Source organism: Catharus ustulatus, chromosome 28, assembly GCF_009819885.2.
Source record: "Catharus ustulatus isolate bCatUst1 chromosome 28, bCatUst1.pri.v2, whole genome shotgun sequence".
NCBI classification, from domain to species: Eukaryota; Metazoa; Chordata; class Aves; order Passeriformes; family Turdidae; genus Catharus; species Catharus ustulatus.
Window position 1 is genome coordinate 3,922,014 of NC_046248.1, and position 14,580 is coordinate 3,936,593.

General features: G+C 45.4%; 1 long non-coding RNA gene across 1 annotated transcript; it reads right to left on the reverse strand.

Annotated features, from left to right (window-relative positions):
• Positions 1-5,682: 5,682 nt before the first annotated feature.
• On the reverse strand, positions 5,683-11,396 carry LOC117008218. The gene is made up of 3 exons (XR_004420289.1): positions 11,358-11,396; positions 6,924-7,071; positions 5,683-5,796 (listed from the first exon to the last, which is right to left on the reverse strand). It is a non-coding gene; the product is annotated as an uncharacterized LOC117008218 (long non-coding RNA).
• Positions 11,397-14,580: the final 3,184 nt, after the last annotated feature.

Here is a 14,580-nt window from a genome sequence, read left to right on the forward strand (position 1 = left end):
ATCAACCCTCACCATGAAGCACCGTGGTTCCTGTGCCAGCCCTGTGCACAGAGGCACTGCCAGCTCTCCTGGTGCTTCCCAATCCTTCTCTGGAGGGATGAGGAACACATTCCCTGTGGCAATCAGCCCCTCACTTCCCCTTTTCCAACCTTCCTTCAAAGAAAATCCCTCCTGCTTGTGCTCAGCATCCTTCCTGTTGGGTGTTGTCCTTCTCAGTTTACCTGCAGCACGATTAAATAGAAAATTACCATTCCCCCCACAGGCAGATGAATTCATCCCTGCTGTAAATCACTTTTGGGGGTTATTTATTCCCTTTGGCCTCCCTGTATGAGCTGGAATTTGGGTTCCCATGATGAAGCTGACAGAGCCCAGCGTGGCAAATGGTGTCACTGGATCCAGGGCAGGGGAGGAGCGCTCATGGCTGTGTCCCTGGCCATGAGACATCCCAGCTGCTGCAACTGCTCTGCCTGCAGATTTTCCCCGGGACAGGAGTGTGGACACTGCTCCAGCTCACTGTGAAAACATCTCCCCCCAGTTTGGAGACAGGGAGCTCTTTCAGAGACATTTTTGAGGACAGTCCCTGGTGGAGCTGCTCCCTGTGGCTCCCAGGCCAGGGGAGAAAAGCCACATGTGCTGTCCCAGGGGAGGCAGGGCTGGGCTGGGCTGGACCAGGGCAGAGCCAGGTTTGCTGGGATGAATTGGACCAGGACAGAACCAGGTTTGCTGGGCTGGATTGGATCAGGACAGAGCCAGGTTTGCTGGGCTGGATAGGACCAGGACAGAACCAAGTTTGCTGGGCTGGACTGGACCAGGACAGAGTCAGGTTTGCTGGGCTGAACTGGGTCAGGGAAGAGCCAGGTTTGCTGGGCTGGGTCAGGTTTGCTGGGCTGAACTGGACCAGGTCAAAGTCAGGTTTTCTGGGATAAACTGGGTCAGGGAAGAGCCAGGTTTGCTGGGCTGGATTGGACCAGGACAGAACCAAGTTTGCTGGGCTGGACTGGACCAGGACAGAGTCAGGTTTGCTGGGCTGAACTAGATCAGGGCAGAGCCAGGTTTGCTGGGATGAACTGGATCAGGGAAGAACCAGGTTTGCTGGGCTGGACTGGATCATGTTTGCTGGACTGGATCAGGTTTGCTGTGCTGGACCAGGTCAGGTTTGCTGGGCTGCACTGGGCCAGGACAGAGCCAGGTTTGCTGGGCTGAACTGGGTCAGGTTTGCAGGGCTGCACTGGATCAGGTTTGCTGGACTGGACTGGGTCAGGTTTGCTGGGCTGGACTGGGTCAGGTTTGCTGGGCTGGACTGGGTCAGGTTTGCTGGGCTGGGCTGGGTCAGGTTTGCTGCACTGGATCAGGGCTGACTGCTCACAGGACAGGTCCCTGGGATGTGCATGGGGATGGACACAGAGGGAAAGGTGTAGGGACACAAAGAGGGAAGATTGACCCTTCTTTGGGGCATGGGATCACAGCCAGGCTGGGCTGGCACCAGATTGACACTGAGAGCATCATCCCAGTGGAGGCAGAGCTGGTTGTAAGAGAAAATGCAGGTCCAGCAGCTCCACCCAGGGCTCCTGGTGTTTGCTCTCCTGCCAGAACTGAACTCATGGGTTCTGAACACACAAACACAGCCCCTCAGGATCAGGGAAAGATTTAGATCTCACCTAAATCCATGGAAAACGCCACCTTTTGTTTGTCTTCCAGTCAAAGATTTTCCCAAGTAGTCATGCTTACTTTGATTTATTTATTTCTGGGAGCTTTTTCCTGCCCTGGGTATTCCCTGTTGTTGCAGACTCAGGTCTTTATTCCAAGTGGGGTTTGAACTGGGCCATTCTCCCTTTCCCTGATAATCTCAGTTTCAAGGTGCTGCCTGTCCCACAGATCAAACTCTCAGGCCCTGCTGCCTCAAGGCAAGCCTGGCTGGACTGGTGCTGTCCTTTTAATTCCTTGCTTTCTCTGCTCCAGTGGCTGATAAGCCACTTCTGGCTGTCTAGTCATATAATCCTTTAATTTTTTAATTTCAAGGAACTGTCTGCAGTTCACCATGACTCAACATTTGACTGCAGACTCATTTGAGGCAAGGGAAAAGTTGATTTGTGCAGTGGAGGCAGAGTGATGACGGTGAAAAATCTCAGCACAGGGACTCTTTCAGCAGATATTTTTTGTAATTTTGCTGGAAAATTAAACATCTAAAATTATGATTGGCCTGATGGACTTCATCCTGTATTATTTACACAGTTCTTGGTGCAATCTCAGTGCTGTTCACTCTGAGAACATGGGGGAGGTCTCTGAAAGGACACAAGTGATGCTGAGCTCCCAAAAAAAGTTGTGAAGGGGAGCTGTGAATGCAGGAAGTGCAGAATCCCAGAGCTGTCATTTCATGGCAGCCAATGGAAAATTATTGGGAAAAAAAGATAATTGACTGAATTCTGTTCACACCTAGAGGGTAACAAGGAGGAGACAGCAGGGATTTGTTGGGCAAATTGTGCCTGAGCTGGGTGAGAGCCTGTGCTGGGAGACTCAAAATAAATCCAGATAAAATTGGGGGTTATAGAAAAATCCATGGGCAATTTTGGGGATGCTTTTTATGGCATATAGATGACAGAAATACCTGCCAAAAACAAACCTGTCCTTGATTTCATTTCACTGTCAGGACAGTTCAAGAGCCTGTTCATGGTGAAAATTGGGGTGGCTGACCCAAAAATCACCTCCTGAGCCACAGATCCCTGGGACAAACCCAGGAATAATCACTGAAAGCCAGTGATTAAAAAAACCCCAACCAAACCAAGATTGGCTAAACCAGTGAGTTTATTCTGAAGTGTTTCCAAACGGCCACACATCTTTGTTTTGGTGCTGAAAATCCCTCTTTAAAAATGATTTTATTTGATCAATTAAACGCTACCAATTTCTGGATGCACTAACCACAAATTTGCTAAATTCCTGAGCTAATGAAAGGCTGGCTTGCTTTGACATGAATGGGAGTTTTGTTTGAGGAACAATCCAATAAGGACTTGGCCCAAAGATAGCAAGGAAAACATTTAGATGTTAAATATGTATTCAGAAGACCTTTCTACAAATCTTTTCTCTCGCTCTAACAGGACAGGAATTGTGTTCTCCAGAAGGGATAGTTCACAGAGACGTCCAGCACCTCTCAGCATTTAGCAGAGAGAGCAAGAAACTATGCAAATATTTTAGTTTAGAAATACTTGTAGCTCCTTTTCAAACAATGAAAGCCTCAATTAAAGCCAGATCTCTGTTATTTAAAAATTCCAGGCAGCAACTGAGAGGGAGAGAGAAAGAGAGAGTGAGTTCCATTTTTTTTTTTTTCCTTCTCTCTCTCAAACATAAAGTCCAAGGTATTTGAGAGTCAGGAAAATTGTGTCTAACATTAAAACAGTGAGAGCTGAGAAGGCTGGAGCTGTGATTTTTATCTTCTAAAGAGTTTTGCAGTCATCAATACCTAAAGCAAGCTGGAGTACAAGAAATAGGTGACCTTAATAGATATAACTCTGTATGGGCTCATTGTAGCATGAAATTAAATTTTTAATCTGAATTGATGAACAAAAATGCTGGTTTGATCCTCCCCACACACACAATAGTTTAAATAGTTTGGTAACTATTTCACTTCCAGAATGGGGCTGCACAAACAAGGTCAGAGCAGAATAATCCACTCCACGGGCACTGGGCTGGGGTGAGCCAGAAACAAAAAGCTCTGGGAGATTATTTTTGCTTTGTTAAATAGCTGCAAGCAAGGTTTGGGACCATTGGGAAGGTAAAATGATGTTCTTTTGCCTCTGGTAATTAAAAGCATGGGGGTTAATCCAAAGTCACTGAAATCTTTTGGTGCACTTCAGTTCCAGGCTCTGTTTTGATCCAGTGGAAGACTCTGGGTTTGTGGATAAATCACATTCAGCAGCACCTTCTCCTCTGAGCTCATCCCATTGCAGCCAACTTCCCCTAAAAGTGATGCAATTCCTGCCTGTGCACCTTTGAAAGGTTGGATTCCAGGCAGATCTGTCATCCAGGAGGGAATTGCTAATTCATTTTGGTGTTATGGCTGTAAGATGTAGAAGCTGAAATTAAAGGTATTAATAGAAAATCACCTGCATAAAAAAACCCCAACAAACTGACAAACCCCTAAAAAAACCCAAACAAACCAAAAATACTTTATTTTCATTATTTCACTTTTAAAAGCCAGCTCCTTTTCCATTTTTTTTCCAAGTTCATTATTACTAAACATGACCCTCACCCCATCATCTTATTTACTGCTTCTTCTTCCCCTCCAATTACTAACAGAGATTTGACAAACACAAACGAATGAGGGGTAAAAAAAAATAAAATTAAAATCTTCTTTTCATTGGACCAGAAGCTGAACTGAGATCTGTTGGTCAGCTGAAGCTGTCAGGAGGGCTGGAGGAATTATCTGCTATTATCTGCCGAGCAAACACCATCCCTGAGTGAAAAGTGATGCCGTGGCATTTTTCAGAATGCACCAGGCCCTCACTCCTGAGTATTGGAGCCAAATGTTCTGCCATGGCCCTGTACAATAGCCCAGGCTGACAATAGCTCAGTGTTGGGGTTGTTATGAAATCCAGGCTATTTTGGGAGGGCCCTATTGTTCCTGGTTTATATGGGCTGCAGATTTGTCTGGGGAAACGTGGGATTCGTTGCAGAATGTGCTGGAGAAAAGCAAGGTTTGGATTTTTGGGAGGGGATTGGGGTCCCTTGGCCAGGCAGGTTTGTGGGATCACTGTTCATCAGCTCCTCACCCTGCTGCAATCATTTCTGCAAGCATCAGTGTCTATCCTGGAGCTTTCTCCCTTCCTGCTCAGAGAAATATCTGATTTATCACCAGTCCCTGAAGGAGGAGTTAAACCAGGCAATGTCCAGCTCATGGAACTCCTGAATTTGCTGAAATTGGGAGGGTTTGTCCCCATCATGGGGCTGACTCACTGCTGCCATTAGAGAGGAGGAGCTGCTCTCTCCTGGCCTGCTTCTGCCCTCCTTTCTCTCCCAGCAGACAAGGTCAGGCCAGGAAATTTAATAAAATGATTCATCTGACAGGAGAGGGCCATGAGCTGATTGTGTTTCGACAGAGAAAGCAGGATCGTCAAGGAGAAGTGGCTGCAAAGTCAAATTCTCTCTTTTTTTTTTTTTTTTTCTGGCAATTCCATGGGATGCCCCATTGCTTCAAGAGTGTGTCCATGTCCCAAAAATGCCCCCCTCACTTTACTCTCCCTGTGTGGATCCATTCCTGCCTCCAAAGCTGCCTCAACTCCACAGATAACTTCTGATCTCTGCCAAAATGTCAGTTCCTGCTGTAACATTGCTCAATTCAAGTAAATAATTCCAGGTAATTACAATCTAGGGGTGTATTCAGGTACATGGAAGGGAATTCTAACCCTGGCCTGTTTTAGAGATAAAACCAAGTAGAGTCCACAAAGATGACCAAAAGGGAAGGCAAAAAAAATAAAATCTCACTGACTCATTTTTTAAGGTTTCATTGGACTATTTTCTTCTATTTTGCATGTTTTAAAGTAATTCCTGTGTGCCTTTAGATACATCCTTCCCAAAACTGGGTGCTCCCAACCAGGCTGAGAAGTGGACTGAGGCTGCTGGAACAACCCATGAGGTCTCCTAAGCTTGGTCTGGGTTGCATAGAAAAAAACTGGGACTCTTTACCTTTGATCACAGCCCCAAAGCTCAGCAGAGCCTTTCCCAGCCCCCAAAAAATGCAGATTTGTGCCTCCTCTTGCAGTCTTAGTGGAGTTCCTGTAAGTTTGGACAGCCAGCTTCTCCCTGCTGAGATCAATCTGAGTGAATTGAATATATTCTATGTGTATTTTTTTCCCCTTTCCCCCCCAGTTTAAGCCAATTCCAAGTTTGTGGGGGGAATGCAGACCAGCAAACGAGAGGGGATGAGGGGCTTGCAGGCAAATGATGTTGGAGCACTGATTCCTGTTCCATCCTTCTGCTTTGGGAGGCAGGATTGAGCATCAAGGAGCACACAAGTGGCTCATGCTCCTGGTGACAGAATACAGCAGTACCCACAGCTGCTCTGTGGGTCAGAGAGGGTTAATGCAGGAGGTTTGTTTAGAATTCAAAAAAGAAGAATTATTAAATATTGGAGACAACAAGGAGAAGGGTGCAAGAAGTGGAGGGAGTTTCCTTAGGCTGAGCTGTGAGCTCCAGTACTAATCCCAGGCAGGGAAACATTCCCAGCCCCTTGTGAGCTCCCCCAGGAGCTCTGGGGCATTCAGGGCTGGCAGAATTTGATGTGCTGTGCTGACATTTGTGTGTTGGCACCTCTGCTCCCCTCTGGCTGCTCCCCCTTCCCTGCCCTGGGGTGAGCCAGGTCCTGCAGGGTAAAGCTGCAGGCTGAGCACCAAGCCCAGACCAATGCATGGATGTGCTTTCCCTGTTTTGTACAACTGAGGAATGGTTTGTTTGGAAGCCCACCAGCCTTCCCAACCTAAATTTGGAGAGCTCCCACTGCCCAGACTGCTCTAGGTGAAGGACTTCACCTCCTCTATTGACTGGAGCAGTGCAGCCCCAGTTGTTTAAAATCCAGTGCACTCTGCAACATCAGAGCATTTTATGTCCACTCCAAGTGCTCCATTCTCCAAGGAAAGCCTTTTTCTTTCCTCCCTCAGGCCCCCAGCCCAGCATTTAAACCCAAGGAGGCAAAGCCTGAAGGGTCCCCGCCTCTATCTAATCATGGGAACTATGGCTTAGTATTGATATTGCCTTATTAAAGCAATTAGCCGAGCATTTCAGAAGCTTGTTAATGCTTCTAGAGTGACTTCTAATGAGGGATAATGATAACAAGCATGGAAGGTCTCTGGTGAACTTTAGATAATGATGTAAATCTGAGAAAGGTCAATGGTATCCGTGGATTCGATGATGGCCATTCCATTTCCGTTCATTACCTGGTGCAGCTTTTATTTTCTCTTCCCAGGCCATTTCCATCTGCAGGAACCTGTTCCTTATCCAATCTAGAGCCCCAGCAGCACAGATTGACTTAGCCATGAAATAAATGATGCTGAGCCTTTAGTGCTCCTTGTAATGAGCTCAAGTCTAGACAAGAACAAATCAATTAGCAAAAGGAAAGCAGGAACAACAGGAGGCACCACGCAGGGACAGTGTTTGCATTTACATAGCAAAACATCCCCCCAGAGGGTCCCAAAACAGGGGGCTGCACTACCAAAAACCAGGCTGGGGAGAGGATAATGCCACAGGGAAAGGAGATCAAACAGAAAGATAAAAAAAGGATCCTGGAGGGAGGCAAGAAATGGAGCAGCTTTGGCAGAGCTGAGCTGGCAAGTTCAGGTGTGACAGCAAGGTCTGGAGCTGTCATACCTGAGCTTTTTATTAACTGTGAGGCAAATTTTAGATCTTGGTGTTGCTATGAAGGAGGCATTTTCTGGCACAGAGTGTCACTGATGTGTCTGTGCTGAAAGATTTCTGGTTTCTCCTTGTCCCTGTTTTAATGTGTATATATATTGATATTTATATATATATGTATATATGGGGCAGATATTCAGGCAAACCCTGCTGTGATAAACTCAAACCAATAAATCACAGCCCTAACCCCGAGCCCAGCAGTGCAAACCAGGCTTTGCAGGGGTACCAAATCCTGGATGTCAGCTTGGGGGGATCAGAGCAGACGCTGCTCAGTGCAGAGGCCACAGCAGACTTTGGCTGGAGGAGGCAGAGTGAGAGCAGAGAGGCATTTCCAGCCCATCCCAGCGAGGAATTCTGAGATGAACATCATTTTTGGAGAGGTTTGAGGGGTAAAACGAAGGTGCCTTGGTGACAGAGTGAGAGAAGAGTTTATTTAGGAAAAGGATGGAGAGGGAAGGCTCAATTCCTCCACGCTGGCACTGCCCTGGTGCATTCAGGAGATACCAAAAGGCCATTTAATCTACTAGAGATAAGCATAAAAGCCTATTAGGGGCCAGGCAAACTCCAAATAGAAATAAGGAGCACTTTTGCTTTTTTTCCTTCAAGTGAGGGTGATCACCCAGGGGAAGCATCTCAGTGGATCAGTGAAGCACCAGAACCATCAGGTGTGACTGGACTCCTCCTTGCCCCCACAGCTCATTTTAAACTCAGTTTAGAGCCTCAAATTCACCCAAGATTTGCTGCTGTCCTGCAGTTTGGTTTTCCCAGGTTAATCTTGACTTCCTCCATCACTGGAGCACAAAGTGCCCCCCGTGCCTCAGTTTCCCCCAGTTCTTCCTCAGTTCCTGCCCTGCCTGGGTGCTGTTGTGAGGATTAATAATTAACAAGGAGATTTTAAAATCTGGGCTCAGTTCAGAGCATTGTTCAGGGCTGCTACAGAAATCAAAGGAGGCACAGGGTAATTGTAAATCATTTTCAGGAAGTCGTTTCATGCCTTTGGTGGAAAGATGTGTGGAAGGGAAAAGCATTAAATGCTTTCATTCCTCCACTCTTTGCTGAGATTTCGAGTCCAATATTTAGATCACCTTCTGATTATTAGTGCAAATATTTGCTCTCTGTTTATTATTCCGCACATCTCTAAGATGGAAGAGGCAGGGAAGGAGGAAGGGCTGGTGAGAGGGGCAGATGGGAATTATTAAATAGGTAAATAAAAGGCCAGTCAGCACATGAATCACTCCAGACCCCAGCCTGGAAAGGTCCCCAGGCTGGGAACCCCTTTCCTTGAGCACAAGGGGGCTGGAGAGGAGGGGACAGTGGGACTGAGATCAGGATTTTTATCTGATCCTCATTTTTAAACTGCAGGGTTCTATGTGATGGGATAAACACCATGATCCTTGGGCTTCCCCAGGTGTCATTTTCAGTGCTGAGCTGCCTCCATCTGAAATTCCTTTCTTGGCAGATTTTCCCCAGCCTTGTCTGAATATCTGCACTATTTATTTAAATATATATATATATATATACACACACACACTACATGTATGTGAATGCACACCATATCCATATATATACCACATCACTGGAACTTTATAAGTTTTTATTCAAAAGAACCAACCCAAAGCAATCCCCCAAACCCACAGAGCATTGCCAAGGAGCATCTGCTGCCTCCTGCCCAAGTTCCTCCCTGAAGAATGGATGAAGAGTAAGAGTTGCCCCATGCTTTGGATGAAATTATGGCTCTTGATTAGGTCTCTCTTCTCGGGAAACAATTTATTAGCCACAAGAATGTTGTGTTATACTACCTCCTCCTTTTTTGCCTGGGAATTTACAGTTCACACACTGCACCAGCACATAAATCCAGTTTATTTCTCAATTTATTCACCTGGAACTAAGTGGATTAAATCTTTTTTATTATTATTATTATTTTTTCTTTAAAGGAGACCATCACTGCATTTCCAACCAGCACCACAACAAGCAGACAAATTAGAGGTGGCTGTGGCCATGCAGTCGCTTTCTACTCCAAACTTTTATTCTCGCTGGGCTTAATGGCGATTTTTTCTTTTTTTTCTTTTTTTTTTTTCCCCTTCTCTTTAATTTTACCTTTAATGACCCTCTTAATAAACCGGGATTGATTAGAATTTGGCTTTAAGAGATGAAAGGGCTCTGCAATTATCTACTTGTATATGCCCTTCAGTAAACTACCTTGTCTGCCCCTCTCCCACCTCCCCTTCTTAAGAAGACTTTCCCAGGTCCCTCTTGGCTGCGGTTGAACGATGTTGGCTCATGTCCATGCTGCAACAAAGACCTGGCATTCCAGCTGTCTGCTTCTAATCTCCAGTGTCAGCTCTTGTTAATGTTTCAGCATGAAATCAGAGGGGGCAAAGCTGCATGGAATATTAAAACCATGATCAGAATTCCACTGAAATGCTGATAGTCTGCGAGAGCGCCATTAGGAGGGCCGGCAAATCGCTGCCTGGCGTTGAATAAAAATAAAAAAAAAAAAAAAAAAATAAAGGGGGGGAGGAAAAAAAAATATAAAAGAAAAGATTTCCATCCACGGGGGGAAGTACAATCAGTGAATCGCTGGGCTAAATTAGCATTTTTTCAATTGGGGATCGAAGTTGATTTATTGTTCTACACAACATTAATGTAACTGTGTGCTTGACCTGTTAAGGCAGCTAATTTTTCATTTAAATGGGTCCTTTCTGTATGCAAAAAGGTTGTAATCATATTTCAACTTTGCAAAGTGATCAGGGAAGTACTGGACTGTTTCAAAATTGTCTTAAGGAGTCTCTCTTCCCTCCCTCCCTCTCTCCCTTCCCCCTCCCTTCTGCCTAGTGGTCAAGGGCAAGCAGTTTGGGTTTTTTTTTAACTTAAAAAAAAAAAAAAAAGCTGTCTCAAGTAATAAGCTTAATTGTCATTTGACTTGAGCTGTTTTACACCACTTTGACCATGTAAAAAAAGCATCTGAGTGGGTGTAAATATCACAGCCCCAAGCCCTGCAACAGGAGCTGAGTGTACAGGGAGGGTCTGTCCCGTTAAGAATTGCATGAAAAAAGGGGCATTTTTATCCCTCCACCTTTATTTTTCTCACTGTCCTGAGCAAACAGTGGCTGCAGACAACTTGTATATTCTGTAGATAGTTGAAAAAATATAGAAAAGCTCTGATTTTTTTTTTTTTTGGCAGAAGAATGAGGAATGGTGAGAAATAAGGGCTGAGCAATGTGAGCAGCACAGAGCTGGGTGCAGAATGAGCAGTGCAGCAATTCCTGCTGCTTTTCCTGGACTTTGCACCATCTCTGCATGGGCAGAGCTGCAGTTTTCCAGTGTCCAGTTTTCCAGTTTCCAGTTTGTTTTGCAAATGGAAGCAATGACTTACTGGAAGTGACGCTGCCTGGGAGAAAAATGAAGCTGTCCAGGAGCAAATTTAGTTTTCTGCTCTGAAAGGCTGCTCTGTTTTGTCATTTCTGCTCTGGGGAGGGAGGGAGGGAAGAAATCCAACCTGGGTGAGGAACCTGCCCCTTCTGGAGGAGGGAGAGGAGATGGAGATGGGAGCCCCTTCCCCACCTGAGCCCAGTTTTTTCCTGCTCAGTGTGTCCACCCCAAACCCATCATCCCCAACTGTTGCTGCCCATCCAGCTCTGCCCCAACCTGGGAAAAGCTTTGTCCCCAGTGCCATTCCCCAGATGACAATGGCCAGCACCCCAGAGCCTGCTCCCCGAGCAGGGGAAGATAATATACATTTCCAATTAGTGCCACACATTCTGGTCATGTTCTCTTTTTACTCCCTAACTATCTTTGTTTTGCTGCAGAGCTGTTCGGTCATTAATGAAATCCTGCAGTTCTGCTAATCCTGGATACAATGCAGCTTTTCTCTGGCAGGCTATCCCTGACATAAAACTACAGTTACCCAAGCTCCCCACCACATTAAGATTCGTTGTCATTTGCCTTTCATTACATACCTGATGTAGCACAGTAGCAGTCAAATGTCCTTGGCAGGCAAAGCAAAGTATTTAATTGTATTAGTTTCTGCTTGCTCCGCCTTAAGAACATTTTTTTTTTTGCCTAGGGTGGGAAAGAAAAAAAAAACCAAAAAAAAAACAGAAAAAAAAAATGCTGTACCATAGAAACTTCATATTTCTGTTGGATGTAAATGGAATTGTACTTCTGCAAGCCATGCTGCAGCCCCCTCCCCAGCAGCACTGGATTGCCAGTGCCATATGAAATGCCTCTCCGGCGAGGAGAACAATGAGGCATTCATCAAAGGCAACCAGTGATTAGATGTTTTTCATTTTCAGAACTTTAAGAGATAAATAGGGGCCCTGTTCCTCCATTTGATGTACAGTACTGGTGGGATTCAATTAATCTCTGCTGATAAATTCCAAATTTCTGCAGGAGCGTTTGGGAGGGGGAAGAGTGGCACAGAATGGTGGCTGCAGCTCCTCAGAACAGGGGTGCTGGATTTCAGAATGTATTTCATGCATTCAGAAATGGGTGAAGGAGGGCTGGGATGGCCATGGGGCCTGCAGCAGGGCTGTGAAGCTGTGCAGCTTCCTCCTTGCTTTTTCCCAATATTTCCCTTAAAAAAAAATTTAAAAAAAGACATTGGGTGGAATAAGGAGCAAAACAAAAAGGAGCAAAACTTAAAATCTCCAGTTTATGTTTTAAGAGGTCCAAAATCTGAATTTTCTGTGGAGGTTTTGAGTCTCTTGGTGTGTTTGTGCCCAGTTCTGTTAAACTTCATCATTTTCTTCTTCATCAAGATGCTGGGGAAAGTTTTGGCTTAAAACTCCTTTGAAATGCTCAAGTGCCACGGGGTTAAAATCATTGAGTAACATGACATCAAGCAGTGCAGAATTCTCTCCAGGTAAATGCAATTATTAAGTTGAATTTCTTCACTTTTCACCTGAATATGCAGAATTGCAGCCAAAGCAGGGTAAAGCCTGGCTGTTCTCAGTGTGTGTGTCCCCAGAGCTGTCCCTGCAATTGATAATAATTCCCCCATCCCTCCCCATCGATGGTTTTATTAATCAGATCGATGGGTGAGCAGGTCTCAAGCCCTGAGCCTGCATCTCCTCCTTGCTGCAGCAAATGGAGAGTATTGATGGAGCAGGTCCGTGCTGCTGGGTGGGAGCACCACGAAAATAGGTCAGGTTTGATCAATACTGAGCTGCTTTCAGGAGGCCTGGATCTGCTTTGGAGAAGTGAACCAGCTCAATTAAAAGGAATAAATAAGGTGGGGAACTATCAGGCTTAATTTAGGGTGGAAGTGAAGAAGGAATGAGTGCTGGCAGTGGGGTTGCTGCCCCTCACAGAAGTCCCTGGCTGATGTCACAGGGAATTCAGGTGACACACGAGCTGGTGGAGCCCTCTGGGGGGGGTTTAAACACTTTAAAGCCCAGCTCAGCACAGTCCCAAACTTGTAATATCGTGCACACATTTTAAGGGATCTGCCTTAAATCCCCACAAACCCTTCTGGGTCTATTTGTGGTTTTTATCACGGTCATGTTTCACTGCTGGGATTTATAATCTGCCTTTCCTTGTGATTATTCTGCACTAAAACCACACTTGGGGTGTTTTGCCATTTATTTAGGGTGGCACACATGGGGAAGGCAAAAGACTTCAAGGATGTTCATTAAGGGTTTGATCCTGCTCCCATTCACCTCTTTGGAAAACCTTCCCCTGGTTTTCCCAGAGCAGAGCCAGATCCTGATCAAACACAGATAAAAGATGGGAATTGTGGTCAAGCCCTGCACTCATTTTCCAGAGCAGCATCACAGAAAAATCCAGGGGCAGCTGTACCTGTGAGAGGAGGAATGGTTTTTGGCACAAATTTTCATCTTTGTGTCTGAGAGATGCAGCAGCTCCTTTGTAGTCCCCAGGATTGATGTCAGCCTTGGTGGGGGCAGAAGGAATCTCTCAAATGATTTCAAGGGCTTGGGATCAAATCTAAAGCCAAACTGCTCATAAAAAGTCAAGAGCTAGACATAGATTGGGTGAAAAAAAGTGGATTTTTTTTTGCATTTCTGCTGGTTTTATCAGGTGCTTTCTGAATGCAGCTCAGGCTGAATTATCTGCAAGATTTTATGTCACTGCAGTATCTCAGCTGCACCGATAACAGGATCTCACAATGGATTCTTAACACAAAACATGTCGAGAGTTTGGGAAGGTTTAGTCTCTGGATTAACTGAGTGGAAAATGTTTTTCATTGGAGCTACAGATGGCTCACAACACAGGGGAGGAATCTGGAGGAAAAAATCAGAACCTCTTTGTCTTTTCAACTTCATTAGGTTTTCCAAAGCTCTGAGCAAGATTGTTGATGAAATGAGAGGAGAGATGGGGAATTATTGGTTTTCATACTCCCTCATTTATTTTCATCTCCTCTTTTCCCTAACAGAAAGCATTAAATGCATTTCTCATTTTAAAAAATATGAGTGTCAGGGGAAAAAAAAAAATCAAGCCTTTTGTGGGTTTTTTCATACATATAAGAAGTTGATACTTGAAGATCTAGATGGAAAATAAAATGAAAATGTTTTAGACCTGGTTGTGAACTTGAGGCAGTGGAAAGCAGGAATTTGATGACAATTCTGGCTTGTTTGGGTTTCCTCCATGAGGCTCTCCCTGTGAGGAGTTGGATTCCTGATGTGCTGAGTCCCTGCAGCCTCATCCCTCGACATTAGGGCTCTCCCCAAAATCCAAATCACATTTTTGCTGTCTGTAATTAATGCCAGTCCCAGGGGGCTGGAGGAGAGCTGGGTGGGACACGACAGCAGGGACGAGCTGGGGACAGAATATCCTCCTGTATGAGATCGATTTATCAAATCAAACCTCAGTGCTGTGAGCAAGTCAGCGCTCCACACAATAGAATTTCCAATTTGGACCAATTTTCTCCTGGATTTGAAGCCATGTGTGGGGATAACTGTGTGCAGGTTGAAGTGGAGCTCTCAGTGCTGATGGAATCACCACCAGCAGCGTGTGAGCACCATCCCTGCCTCTCTCCAACGAATTACTGAGATGATTCTCATTTAATTTCCCAGCCCTTTACTGTAAAAGCCTCACAGCTCCATGACAGAACATTTAGAAAACATCTCCTCATTGTGGGAAAATGAAAAATCAGCCCAGCCAGCAACTGCAGAGGGAATGTGCAGCCTGTGCTTGGAGCACATTAATAACATGACGAGTGAC